This window comes from Rattus norvegicus, chromosome 7 (assembly GCF_021556685.1).
Source record: "Rattus norvegicus strain SHRSP/BbbUtx chromosome 7, alternate assembly SHRSP_T2T, whole genome shotgun sequence".
NCBI lineage: Eukaryota > Metazoa > Chordata > Mammalia > Rodentia > Muridae > Rattus > Rattus norvegicus.
In genome coordinates, this window is record NC_141540.1 from 137,957,659 (window position 1) to 137,972,900 (window position 15,242).

Below are 15,242 nucleotides of genomic sequence, written 5' to 3' on the forward strand. Positions count from 1 at the left end.
CACATGTATGTGTGTGCACACATGGGGACCAGAATACCTTATTGTGTGGGGTGGGTGCATGTGTACTTGTGTGTACATGTGGAGTCAGGGTCAGCACGGGTTCTCTAATTGTTTACCAATTGTTAAGATTTATTTTCAATTGTGTGTGCATGTGTGTGCGTGCATACAAATGCATGCACTTTTGACAGCCAGAACTATTGGATACCCCAGGAACTGGAGTTACAGACAGTTGTGAAGTGCCCAAACTTGGGTCCTCTGCAAGAAAAGTATATGCTGGTCACCACAGAACAATCTTTCCGGCCCTACCCACCTGTCTTTTGAGATAAGGTTTCTCGTTGAATCCAAAGCTCTAGTGTGACCAGATTGGCTGGCCAACAAGCCCCGGTGATCCTTCCTCTCCATTTGTCCTGACCGTGGGTTATAGACAGAAGCTTCTACATCTGCCTTTCCCACGAGTGCTGGGAATCTGAACTCGAGTCTTTGTGCTTGCGATGCACGTATTTCACAGACTGAGTTATCTCCCCCGCCCGACATAACTACTCCATTTTGGCTGTGAGCCTTTCAAAACTGAGCCATCTCCTCAGCCCCTGACACAAGAGCACGATTAACTCCCTTACTTTTTTGTTGTTGTTGTGTCAGAGATTGAACAGACAGACAGACAGACAGACACACATACACACACACACACACACACACACACACACACACACACACACACACTAAGCAAGTGTTCTGCCACCGAGCCACACCCCAGGCCTTGCTTGTGACTGTTTATGGTGGCGTCTCCATGTTTAACACTGCTTGATGTTATGCCCGTATCTTTTTTTTTTTTTTGGTTCTTTTTTTCGGAGCTGGGGACTGAACCCAAGGCCTTGCGCTTCCTAGGCAAGCGCTCTACCACTGAGCTAAATCCCCAACCCCATTATGCCCGTATCTTAACTGTGGACGGCCACTAAGAGCAGAAATGGCCACCCCTGATACTCAGCCTGGACAATAAGAGCTATAGCCACCTCCCTGTCTGTATTAACAGAGCTTTCTGATGCTATCTTGCCAGTGTCAACTTGCTTTTCTGCGAGTCTTCTCCCTGGGCTAGGCTGTTTATTTCAGGAGGCTTCCCAACAAACCACCACTTCTAAAGACACCATCATCTGGCAGTTTGGACTTTAAAGTCCTGTACCTTGACAGTTTCTTCAACCTTGGACTTCTCTACGCTGATTCTTACCCAATCCCGAGCCTTCTTTTTGAAAAGCCCAACTGAACTCTCTCCCACACCCAATCTTCCACACCCCCAGTATCTGCCTTACCCTCTGCTGAGCTGATACCAAAGCTCTGGGGTGAGCAACAAAGCCAGGCTTGTCTAGGCAGCAGGCTGTGATGGTGATATCTGGGGAGCCAGCTCTTGCTAGCTCAGGAGACTTTCACTGAGAGAAGCCTTGAATGTACCTTAGACTCATCAGATGCTACTGGACATGTGCTGACAGCCATACTCTATTTTCCTTCAACCCTGGATAGCCCAGAAAGTGCAAATGGCAGAGGACAGTCTTGGATGTCAGGGTAGCAAATCCCTCTAAAAGGTGGCTTTGGATCAATTTTTAAAATGGAATTTATTTTCTTTCTTTTGCTTAATGGTAGCTTTTAATATTTTTGTACTCAAACCACAAGGAAAAAAGATGCCACTAGATGGCGATAAAGCCCAGCTTTTACACACACACCCACACACACACACCCACCCATCCACCCACACACACACACACACACACACACACACTATAAGCAGACCTGTGCAGAAAAATAAAATCTAGCCATTTGCTGAAGTATAAAATCTAGGGGGAGAACTATGAAAAGGCACGAGGTCTGCTGCAGATTACTTACCTGTTTAACAGACTGAATGAACTTTAACCCCCACGACAGTGGCATTCTCTTCTTGGGATCACATGGGGATGTCTTCAGCTTCTCTTCAACCCAGAGTGGCTTTTCCTAGTACAAATGCAACAGTTGCCTGTTCCCAGTGTGGATGAAATTAGGGGAGCCTCTGGCCGTGGCCCCGTGACAGAGGAGGAAGTAGTCCTTGTGGAGGAAGGATCTCTGCTCATCAGTATAAGAAGCAATGCCATGTGGATCCTTTCAGAACCCCGTGCCTCCACAGTAAAGTGTGTCCCCTACTGTGACCCTTCACACAGCACCACCGGACCTGCTAGCACCATACAGGGGTATGGACTATGGCTCTCCAGTTTCAATTTCTGTCTCTGTCACTGCTACAGTAAGTCACTCAAGTATCCTTTGCCTGACAAAGCCCAGCAGAGAATAATAAATTCTTAGCACATACTAGCCACTAAGGCCGTGTTTATGGGCTGTTTAACATGCTATTTGTATTTAGCACTATAAACCGTCTAACTGACAGAGACAGACAAATGAATGAGGTCGTGCAGCGCCTTGATCCTGTGAACACCATATTGCGAAGGGCTTAGCACACAAATGGTGAGAAACTCCCAGCCTCTTCTTAGAAGGAAGGAAAAGCTTGGGGTATCCTGTCCACATTGTATCTTCCCCACCCTGTTCCCTGTCTCCCGGCCAGAGGGAAGTCTGCTGGGAATCAGAAATCTTGAAGAAGGTTATCAGGCTTGCCACAGGGAACACGAGGAGTATTCAAGCCGATACTTTACAATCTTCTGAGGTCCAGAGACCCCAACAGACCCGAGGTTGTGTAATCATTAAATGCTTACGCAACAGAAACTGTGGAGGGATGAGGAGAGCTGACGCAGATGACAGGAAGGCTTCGGGTAATTGGCTCGGTAGCCAGCAAGGCTGAAGGAAGTGGAAACCGCCGCCACGGGCGACTGAGGAGGCAGATGAGGAAAGACAGCCCTGACCAGTCAGGGAGAAAAACCATCCATTCTGTCGCTGGTTGCTGGCTCCTTCCTACCACCCCACTGTTCTCTGGTTGAGGCTAATTCTGTGCTTCAGTAAAGATACATTGTTACAGACAGAGAAGCCCGAGTGTGTCTATCTATTAAAAGGCTTTGCTTGTCATTACAATGAGTGCAGAAATGAAGGATATAAGAGTCTGCTAGTGGATCATGACTTCATACCCAGCAGCACAAGCACTGGGTTAGAAGCGTATCACACCATTCTCTGACGAAACCCAACATCCTCAGACGGTTAGGCTCACATGCTAGGCTCTTAGGCTCATGTCCTGGGCCCTGGCAGTGTGAACTCACTAGAATGGGACATAATAGTGAAATGCGGGAAAAGGATGCACACAAACAACAGCCTTCACCAAGGATGCATGCATTTAATTAAGCAGCTCTGGTTGTGGCCTGGTCTTGCCCATCACTGCCTTCTGCCTTCGCTCCAGTCTCTCAGGGGAGAATCTGGTCTGACAAGTTGTCAGAACTCTGAGATCTCTTCCTGAGAGATATCTCTCCCTCTGGCTGGCAGCAAGCATCCGGTCTTTTCCTGCTCTCCTTGTGAGACCCTGGGATCTCCACAATTCTCCAATTGTGAGGAGAATTCCAAAGCCACCAGCTAGCCAAAGGGAGGGGCACGATGTCTCCTGGATGTCTTCATTCTTGGCAAGATGGTCACACCAGCACCTAGAGATGTTCCACAACAAGTATGACAATCTCACCAGTCATGGTGCATCTCGGATGACACAGATACTTGTCAAGCATCTGTGGGATGCCCACTGTACACCGATGCTACAGAAATGAACAAACCTAGAGCCCCACCTACAAGGAACAAAGACCCAGCGGAGCAGAGAGAGAACCAATGTGCATGGACAGCGCAGTGTAAAGCTTCAGGCTACGTGCAAGTTCCTTAGTCAGGAATCCACAAACGTGTGTCCTGGGAATCAGAAAACACAAATGGCAGCTGGACAGCCCAAGACACACTCATCTGTTCTGGATGAAAACCAACCTGGGCTTTTCTCTTCCCACTGGCCTTCGCCGGCTTGGAAGCATTTGGTGAGCATACCTGTTTTCTTATGAATTGCAAGACAGCAGTCATGCAAAGTGTCAGGAAGGAGGATGAAGAGGGAGGGAAGTCAGTCATGCTAGCCACGCCCTCCCCTCCCTCCCTTAGTCCCTCCCCTCCCTGCGTTAGTCCCACCCCTTCCCTCCATTTGTCCCTCCTCTTCCTTCCCTTAGTCCCGCCCCTCCCTACGTTAGTCCCTCCCCTTCCCTCCGTTTGTCCCTCCTCCTCCCCATAGTCCCTCCTTCCTCTTTCCCTCAGTCCCTCCCCTCCCTCCCTAAGTCCTTCTCTCTCTCTCTCTCTCTCCCCCCACCTTAGTCCCTCTCCTCCCTCCCCTACTCCTTCCCCTCCCTCCCTTAGTCCCTTCTCCTCCCTCACTTAGTCCCTCCCCCTTCCTCCCTTAGTTCCTTCCCTCCCTCCCTTAGTCTTTCCCTCCCTTTGTCCCTCTCCTATTCAAAGTCAATAAAGCCAAACTTTCCCAGAGAACACAGGGCATGGTTTCTACCTTACATCTAATCTGTCAGTTTTGTTATGGGGCCGCCTTGTCTGGTACGCGGCTAGTGAGAGGGGTCTTGGGATCAGAATCACGCCAGATGCTCCATGGTGTGGGCCATGCTAATACATCTCCAAGGCTTTCTTTCACCCACCCACAAAACCCTTTCGAGCCTAGGTCTTTCGAGCCTTGGAGGGAAGGCTTGAGCAGGGCTCCTGGTACATCTGTGACCCCCGGTCTTTCAGGGCAGTTGGCCGGATTAAGAGGAAGAGTGAGAGGGAGTTTGTTCTTCAATAGACATTCCTGTTTGCTCCGTCTCGTTTGCGTAGGACCAGAAATTCAAAGAAGAATAACTTGTCTCCTTATGTACAAAGGCTTTTCCACTGTCCAGCGCTTGTCTTTTAGGCAGCTGAGGACCCAGTAACCCAACTCGATTTGAAACCAGTGACTGGCACTTCACACACACCCTTTGGCATTCCCACTACCAGATTACAAGAAGGCTGAATAGTCCCCTCACCAAAGCCCTTTACCCCAAAAGCAAGTATTGCCTAACTTACTATTCCCTGCAGAGAGAATGTCCTTTAGCCGTTCATTGTCTGCTGGGCACTGAACTAAACTAAACTCAGATCCTTCACCAGCAACCATAGGACTAGTATTAGGACCGACAGTTCATCTCCAAAGTAGCCAAGGCACACAAAAATTGTCACCTGTCCCAGGCCACATAGTTAGCATCCGAGTTGGATTTAAGCCCAGATTGCCTGCTTTGTGTTGGGGACTGAGCAGAGGCTCTTAGCCCTAAATCATCCCTCCTCATCATAGGGAAGGTTACGTTTCCCTGCATCTCTTGGGGATACAGACGGTAGGAACCTTGTGGCCGATGTAGGTCTTCTTAGGAAAGCACAGGTCAGAGCTAATGATGCATGAATATAAAGAATTTAAGATTTTGACTGTTTGTTCCTTCATGCAACCTCTGTTGAGCCTCTGCTGTGTCTAGGGACCGCTCCAGAGCCTTGTGAGGCCACAGCAAGCAAGAGGACCTGGTCCCAGCCTGAGTGCTTAGTCCTCAGGGAAGACAGACATAACATTGATGGAATGATGTCACTTGGAAGCATCCAAGGTACCGCCAAAGTGCATTGTGGAGGGGCCGGTGTGATCGTTCAGGGTTCAAGAGCATTTACGGTGCTTGCAGAGGACCAGGGTTCGATTCCCAGGACCCACACAGAAGCTCATTCACAACTCCAGTTCTAGGAGATCCAAATCTCTTCTTCTGACATCCATAGGCACCAGATTTGCGCATGAAATACAGACTTAAACACAGGCAAATCACCCGTATGCAGAAAACAACACCAACTGACTCTAAAACAAACAACAAAACAAAACAAAAACCCAGTACATCACTGAGCCACAGAGAGCTGATTCCTACTGGAGGAGGTTAAATGGGGAGCAGGTCAGAAAAGGCTGCTGGGAAAAGTTGTATTGAAGCCCTCTGAGGGGTTGGCACTGGGTGGAACAAGAAGCTGATAGGGAGACAGGCTTAGCTGAGAATTGGAATCTTTCAGGGCAGAAGTTGTAGGAGAGGAAAGACGTGGTCAGGAGAGTCGTGAAGGGCTGCAGACTTCTAAAATAACCGAGGCTGAGTGTTTTGTTTATGACTGTAGCGATTTTTTTGCAGGCAGCACCGCAGAATCATTAATAATGAGACCGGGCCAAGAGTTCTTGCCATTTTGTTCCTCAGTAGCTTGTTAACTCCACGGTCCACTGAGCATTTAAAAATGACGAGGATTTTTTTTTTCTCATTAACTTCAGAATGTTTGGCAATAAATCCCTCGATACTCTAAGGCATCTCTCATGCTTTGGACAGAGGGAACAAGGTAAATATCTGTTTATCTGTCAAATACTCATTGGCCTCCGTCCTTATTTCAAGAGTGCAGATAAAAGGCATGGACTTCAACTCTTAGTCTGTTCACAGACCACCTTCAGGGAACAGATTAGAGTTCTTGCCAGGATATGAGATTTTAGACACTCACTTCTGGGTCAAGGGAAGACGGCTGCTTGGTCTCTCAGCCGAGGACAGCTGTGCCCATTTCATGGGGTCAAGTGATCACTGCAAAACCCTGGGTACGGAACACAGGATTTCTGGCCGCCTTGGTGAGAAGCCAGACAGGATGCTTAGGTGATACTGGAGGCTCTGGGCATGCGCTCTGGGAAGGAGCTGGGTCTTGGCAAACACAGCCCAGACAGGGAAAAACTGCTTCGATCCAGGCAGCTAGGCAGATCAAAGAACCGAGCTGACGTGATCCCGAGAGATTAACCATTCACTCAACAATTGCTGTGGGATGCAGCGGGGAACACAAACTTGCCTCCTTAAACTTGTGTTCTACTACTGTAGATCGTGGTATTTTAAGATTTACTTACTTTTATGCATATAACCGCAGTGTCCTTGACACACCAGAAGAGGGCATCCCATTGCAGATGGTTGTGAGCCACCATGTGGTTGCTGGGAATTGAACTCATGACCTGTGGAAGAGCATCCAGTGCTCTTAACCGCTGAGCCGTCTCTCCAGCCCGATTTGGTACTTTAAAAAGTAGGGGCTGGGGATTTAGCTCAGTGGTAGAGCGCTTACCTAGGAAGCACAAGGCCCTGGGTTCGGTCCCCAGCTCTGAAAAAAAGAACCAAAAAAAAAAAAAAAAAAAAAAAAAGTAAAAAGCAAGAATGTTTTATGCCACACTGAATTCAGTCTGAGGAACGCAGATTCGAATTTGATTTTATGTGAATAAACTCATCACATTAACAGAATAAAAGACAAAAAGATGTATTTCAACATTTGGGAGGAAGTTTTGATAAAACTCAATATGCAGTTACAAGTTTTCAAAACTATAAATTTTCATAAAGAACTTCCTTAACGTAATAAGCAGTATTTATAAAACAAAACAGTCTTTGGTTAACATTAAATGATAAAATGCAAATTTTCCCTTTTGAGATTACAAGGCAAGCATTCTCTTTTACTATACACACACACACACACACACACACACACACACACACACACGGGGGGGGCACATAGATAGATAGATAGATAGAGATAGATAGAGATAGATAGATAGATAGATAGAGATAGATAGATAGATAGATAGATAGATAGATAGATAGATAGATAGATAGATACGTACGTTGTGCTGGCACTCAGGAGGCAAAGGCAAGAGGATCTCTCTGAGTTTGAGGCCATCCTACAAATTGAGTTCCAGAATAGCCAGGGCTGTTAAACAGAGAAATCCTGTCTGAAAAAGACAAACAAACAAACAGGATAGTTAAATAGATGAGCAGATAGTATGACCTGGGCTTGGTGGTGCTTGCCTTTAATTCCACGACTTGGATGCTGAGACTGGAAGATCTCTGTGAGTTCAATGTTAGCCTGGTCTATGTGGTAAATTGCAGGCCATCTAAGGCCCTGTCTCAAAAAGAAAATACATAAAAATAATTTATATATAATTTGTATTTATATTGTGTGTGTGTATGTGAGTGAGTGTGTGTAAATGGCACTGAGGAACCTATCCAGAGCAATATGAAAAGAAAAATGGATACATAGTATAATTATTGTAAAAGTAAAAATATTATTTGCAGACGTTATGATTATGAACTCACAGCCATATTGAAAGAGTTAATAAGTGAATCCGAAGGCAGGACTAGTATCCAGTACCATTTTCTGGCCTCCTGGGCACTAGGCACCCACACGGCATACAGACAAAATGCCTGCACGCAATGTCTTTCTTAGGGTTTACATTGCTGTGACAAAAAACCAAGACTGAAAGCAAGCTGGAGAAGACAGGGTTCATTTCAGCTTCTGCTTCTAGGTGACAGCTCATTATTGAAGTCAGGGCAGAAGCCTGGAGGCAGGAGCTGACGCAGAGGCCATGAAGGAGTGCTGCTCACTGACTTGCTCCTCATGGCTGCCTCAGCCTGCTCCTTATACACCTCAGGATCACCCATCTACCGTTTGCACCACCCCTCCTAGGCTGAACCCACCCACATCAATCATGAAAATGTGTTGTAGACTTTCCTTTAGGCCAGTCTTATGGGGCTACCGAATACGAGTCCCTGTTGTTACATACGTCTCTGTCATGTGTCAGGTTGACATAAAACTAGCTAGTGTATACATGAAATGATAGTTAATAAAAAAATCTATAAGAACAATGCCAGACTGCTACGCAGAAAATAGGAAACGATTATTAACGTAAATGCAATAAGGCCTAAAAACTGATAGGAGATGAATTCGTGCATCAAAAACATCAAAACAGTAAACAATAATTCTTTTTTATAGTATTTTATTTACCTTCCAAATGTTGTCCCCTTCCTGGTCCCTCCTCCCCGAGTTCGTCATCCCATCCCCTCTCCCCTTATGTCTGAGAGGGTGCTCCCTACCCCTACCCCCACTTCACACCCCACCCCCGCCGGCATCCCCCTTCCCTGGGCACAATTCTTTCTGAACATATCTAAATATTCAACAAAAGCAAGATTACCTATATCGTTTGTTTTAAGGCTGGACCTCTGATGACCAAGGCCATAGAACTGCAGTCGAAGGACCTTGGCACAGTAATTAGATGGGTAGAGCAAGCAGCCAAAAGAAGGGGGGCCACACAGACATCTGGTTCATGAGAAAGGTCGTGTCACAGAGCAGTGGAGGGAAAGTGGCTAGCCCTCCAGAGGACCTGGGTTCGATTCCCAGCACGTACATGATAGTTCACAATTGTCTATAACCCCAGTTCCGGGTGCCTGATGTATCCTTCTAATCCACGCAGGCACCAAGAATGTACATGATACTTACACACACACACACACACACACACACACACACATGCGCGCGCGCGCGCGCGCAAGACACTCATACACATAAAATAAATCTAATAAAAATAAAATCAAAAAAATCTTAGGGGTTGGGGATTTAGCTCAGTGGTAGAGCACTTGCCTAGGAAGCGCAAGGCCCTGGGTTCGGTCCCCAGCTCCGAAAAAAAAAAGAACAACAACAAAAAAAAATCTTAAAGTAAAAATGTGAAGGAAATGAAAGAACTTTAAGAAAATATGACAGAAAAGTAGCTTCCTAATTTTAAAATTTTAAATAGAATATAAGAGACACCAACTCTCAAGCAGCCCCCAAAAGCACAATTTACACTCTCAACTCCAGGGAAGATAAAGAAGTCAAAGGAAGGAGGGGAGGAGGAAGAGGAGGAGGAAGAGGAGAAAAAAGAGGAAGAGGAGAAGGAGCCATGAAAATGGCCAATAAACTCTGGCACTCTAACACCTCATAGTCTGATAGGAATTGAAAAGTAAACACAGAATAATGGCCTCAGGCAGGCACAGCATGGGGAGGGAGAAAAGTTTGAGGGTGGCTCATAAGATTATGCTAGCTCAAGAATGTGGTTCTGGCTAGTAAAAAAAAAAAATGAAATTCCACTGTTTTAATTGGTTGATTTACTCTCTCCCCATTTTTTTTTTTTTTTGAGACAGAGTCTTACTGTGCGGCACCAGTCGGCCGTAAACTCTGGATCCTTTTGCTTTCTCCTGAATGCTTAGGTTACAAGCAATTTTAAAAATTATTTTAAACGTTTTTTATTTTATATTTTAGATTATGTATATATAGGTAGGGGGCATAGATACATGTAGGAGTCTGTGGGAACCAGAAGGAAACATAGGGTCTCCCGGAGCTTGAATTCCGGGCGGTCGTGAGTCACTAAAATGGGGTGGCTGAACTAAATTTGAGCCCCCTCTAAAGCAGCCACCCCTAAGCCATCTTCCAAGTACAACCCGTGCTATTAGCAAGTGGCTCGGTTTCCAGCGGTCTTTGGACTTCAAATTATCTAAACCACGAGGCTAGAGAGGCAGCACGTTAGCACACGGAAATGGAAAGGCTCCAGGGTATTCTGTCAAAAGACATTTATTTCAGCACAGTCCTGTTCCCTCAATTCCTCCCAGCCATTAGCCGGGTGGCCACGTGAAGAACCGTGATAGGAAGTGTCTCTACCTGCCACGCCCACCCCGATGCGCTGCGGGCTGATTCACCAGCTTGTGGGACAGAACCGTGGAAGGTATAAATTACGAATTGACTTTTTCTTGAGGCGACAGCCATTGACGCACACTTTCAGGAAATCGATTACAGTGCCATCTAATAAATCCACCCACAGTAATGTGCATCTAAAACTTGCTTAGCTGGGCCCAGTGGCACAGGCCTGAAATTCTATCTACTGGAGAGGGTGAGGCAGGAAGGTCACGAAGTTAAGGACTGACGAGCTGCGTCTGGGCTGGTTCAAGGCCAGCCTGGGTAGCATAGCAAGGCCCTGTTTGGGAATTAATTAGAAAAGAGGGCTCAGTAAACCCTCACCAAGCGTTGCAAAATCTCGAGAGTTCAATCCCCAGTACAGGCAGGCAGGCAGGCAGGCAGGCAGGCAGGCAGGCAGGCAGGCAGGCAGACAGACAGACAGACAGACAGACAGACAGACAGAGACAATAAAAGAAACACAGGCTACCCCTATGTCCTCCTTTTAACTCCTTCAGGGACCATCTGTAGCTTCTCGTACAGGTCCTCCGGTGAGAAGCCAAGCAGAAACATTTTATCTGAAACCTTCTAGGACATTTTCTCTGCTTAAAAAAAAGTGGGGGTGAGGGTTGTAATTATAGTTTATAGTCATTCATAGACTTATACTCTGAGGACGCTCTGCAACTCTGCATGTGGATTCTTCGGAGTGAATCAGTCTCTGTGGAAATTTTACTGCGCAGTGGATTTTATTCCGAGGAGCTCAGAGGCACCGTGTGTACAAGTGAAACCCACGCACCTGCATCCAGTGTACGTCTAACCCTGAGTGGGTACAGGGAGCCGACTGGGTGCAATCACGGAGTGCGATTAATATTAAATAAAAGGCATCCGGTTGTTCTATCAAAATATCCAAACAGAAGTCGTGGAAGCTGGTGTCGTTCATTTGTGTGTTCCAAAATATCTTTCCTAGAGTAGAGAAGATTTAAAAAAAAATTTTTTTTTCATGAGAACCAATTCTGAGGGCGGTTCTGCTGAACGCCATTAAAGATCGATTTTGGTGCATTATAACGATTCTCACATTAATGTACCACAGTTACCCTGTCTCGAACATTGATTTATTCATTGTATTTGACAGTTGTTTTTTTAAAAAGACACCAAGGAGACCTAAAATAAAACCAGCATTGCCGTGTGAAGGGTTTTATTCCAGCTTTGGTGAATGAATGCCACGGGAGAGCAGCAGACAGGTCGTTTATTTGAGCGAAAGAAGAACAGTTAAAGTACTCGCCTAGGTTCTCAGAACCTGGCTGGATGCTGTGGCTTTCTCTGGGGGGAGTCCAGACTGTGGATTACACCAGCGTATCCGAGCAGAGGAGTGGGGGAGATACAGAGAACGATTCGTCCTCGCTACACACTCTAAGGACTGAAGAGGCCACATTTGGATCTGCAGACACCGTCTCAGAATTCTTTTAACTTAGTGGGGTTTTGTGTTTGTGGGTTTTGCTGTTATTTGGGTTTGTTTGCTTTTTTGTTTTGTTTTGTTTTTTGGTTGGTTGGGTTTTTTTTGTTTGTTTGTTTTGCATTTTTGGTGTTTTTTTGGTGGTTGTTTTGCTTTGCTTTCTTGGGTTTTGTTTGTTTTGTTTAGAAATGTTCTTTCTGGACTGGAGAGATGGCTCAGCGGTTAAGAGCACTGATTGTTCTTCCAGAGGTCCTGAGTTCAATTCTCAGCAAGCACATGGTGGCTCACAACCATCTGTAATGGGACCTGATGCCCTCTTCTGGTGTGTCTGAAGATACTGACAATGTACTCTTTAACTAAAATAAATAAATCTTAATAAAATAAAATAAAAAAGACCTGCCCTTTCTCTGTAGCCCACACTGGCCCAGAATTCTACATAGCCCAGATTGGCTTCACCTTCATGACCATCCCCCTGAGGGTTGGCATTACAGATATGGGCCACCACTTGTTTTCAACTTTTCTACTTTTAAATTCTTAGCAATGTTTTTTAACAGGAAGTCCCTCGGGTCCCAGGACCATTCATCTCTCCCTTCTTTTGTTCCTCCCCCTCTTTTTTCCCTTCCTCCCCTCTCCTGTCCACCTGCCTCTCCTATTCTTTCTTCCCTTTGCTGAGTTGGGGATACAGGGCACCATGCACGTGAGGCAAGTGTTCTACCCCGACACAACTACGGTGCTGGTCTTTCTTAATACGACAACCAACTGTGACTTAGCCATACTTTATGCCCTCGCTCCTAAATGTTAAAAAACAAAACAAAAACAAAAACAAACCAAAACAAAAAAAGTACCTTGACCTTTGCCAAGTATATAAGAGTCAAGTATTATCTTTATTTAACAGAAGACATAAATAGATGTTGGATAGAAGACACAGACACTCTGTAAACATCTGAAAAACACTTCAGCCTCGCTGTAATCAGCAAGCTACAAGCTAGGCCACCTTGGGACATTATTTTGGGATTTTTATCGGACCTGCCAGTGGTTTAGATAAGACAAGAAGGCTGCTAATAATGTTAAAAACTCACGCCTTTTTCTGGACAATTTCCTAGCTACCGGTTAAACTTAACCCAAATATCGAGTCATGACCCGCCATGTGGCTAGCTCTGTGCCTTCCTCTGCTCCTGTCCAGGTCTGTTCCTTCTGTATCTGCTCTCAGTTCTCTATGGGTCTCTCTTTTGCCCTGTCATTCCTCTGCCCGGAAGTCCCGCCCCCTCCTTCCTATTCCAGCTATTGGCTGCCAACTCTTTATTATAACCAATCAGCAGTGAGGCAATCTCTGATACATCTCTAGATGGCCCCCAAGGCGGTTGAGGAAGGATGGACATTTACAAAATAGAAAAACCAGTGATGGTCGGTAGAAATGAGAATACCAAAATCCTGCCAGCACTTAGCTCTCTACCAGTACAAAATCGACAATTGAAAATGCAGGGACACACCATTATAAGAAGTTAAAAAAAAGTCACCCCAACAGAATACTTTGTCAGCTATCTGAGTGGCAAATGTTAGCGGCCAGGAAATAACCCAACACCCGAGCGTCCGTTAGCATTAGAAATGGGCCACTGGTGTTTTATTCTCATAAGGAAGTGAATGTACTTAGAAGCAGGGGCCAGAAATGAACTATCAACACCCTCAGCTCACAGAAGGTCAGGATAATTAGTTTTATATTGAGTTTACATGAGCCAAAACTAAACAATGTAGTATTTGGTCACAAAGATGTTACAGAAAGAAATAAAGAAAAACAAAGAAATCATTAGTAAAAGTGGGGGGAACCAAACTAGCGATTGTTCCTGAAAGAGAGTACAGTTCTAGTGAAATACGCTCGTATAGAGTCTGCTTACAGCACAGAGTCTACTGTATATACTTATATGTATTTTATATAACAATTATATATGCACTTACACACACACACACACACACACACACACACACACACATTTGTATATCTTAACCTGGATGGTAAGTCACAAATGTTCTTTATTGTTCCTGATATATTTCATTTAAGATTTATTGGCTTTTACTTTTGTGTATTGAGTCTTCTACCTCCACGTATCTGATGTACTGTGTGCACACCTGATGCCCGCCAACACCAGAAAAGGACTTCAGAGCCCCTGGAACTGGGAATTAGTAAACTACCATTTCATGCAGGGAACTGAGCTGGGTCTGAGCAGCCAGTGCCCTCTCTCTAATCCCCCAATCCTGACATATTTCCACACATCCTTTTGCAAATGTATATTAAATGTGAACAAAATCACCACTGCCCATTTTTAAATGTTAAAGAATTGTGTTTTCCTTTTTTCCATTTTTCTTGTTTTTGGTATGTCTTATGCATGTGTGTGGGCACATGTATATGCCCATGCGTACACATGTGTGTACAGACATGTGGAGGCCAGAGCTTGGTGTTGGGAGTCATCTTCGATGGCTCTTCCACTTTATTCACCAAAGCAGGGTGTCTCAATCAAACCCAGAGCTCACCGATATATCTAGTCTTGCTAGCCAGCTTCCGAGCCAAGCGTTGGCTTCAATCACGTTTCCTTTCTCCTTTGGTTATTTTTTCTTTCTCATTGACTATTGTCAACACATAGACAAGTCTATTCTAAGCTCTCTGTTGGGTTTTATTGATAAACCTATGTGCTGAGTGAGAGTTTGGTCCTTTGCGTGTGTATTTGCGTGCAGTGTGTATGAACGTGCCCATGTGTTCACATGTGTGTAAGCATGCATGTGCACTCATGTGCCTGCATGTGGAGGGCTGAAGTGGAAGTGAGGGTTCGTTCTCTGTTGCTTGCAATTCCAGATAGCTTAGTCAGCTTGCTTCAGGGATTCCCTGCCTCCACACATGAATCCTGAATTCACAGGAGTCCTTCCTGCCTCTGATCCGAAGGCAAGCACTTTATCCACGGACAAAGCCCAGCCCAAGACAACAAGTTATGGTGGAGCTTTGTAATAGGTCTTGATACAAAACTGCAAAAGGTCAGTTTTTCCTTTTGGAAAATCCCAGGTGATTACCGAAGCTTCGCTCTTTCACATAAACCTTAAAGTCGGGTTGTGACTGAGATTTTGAGAGGGGCATCAGTTGGCTGTCTGCGGTTTTCCCCTAGAGGCTCAAGCCTGACACAGATCTCCCCATATTTGCCCTGAAATCATCCGCCAGCAGGCCCCTCTGGTTGCTTTTCCTTTCCCCTAATCCCTTTATAAGGGGATGTTAGGGGCTCAGTCCTGTGGGTACGTCTTGAGAAAGGGGATCAGA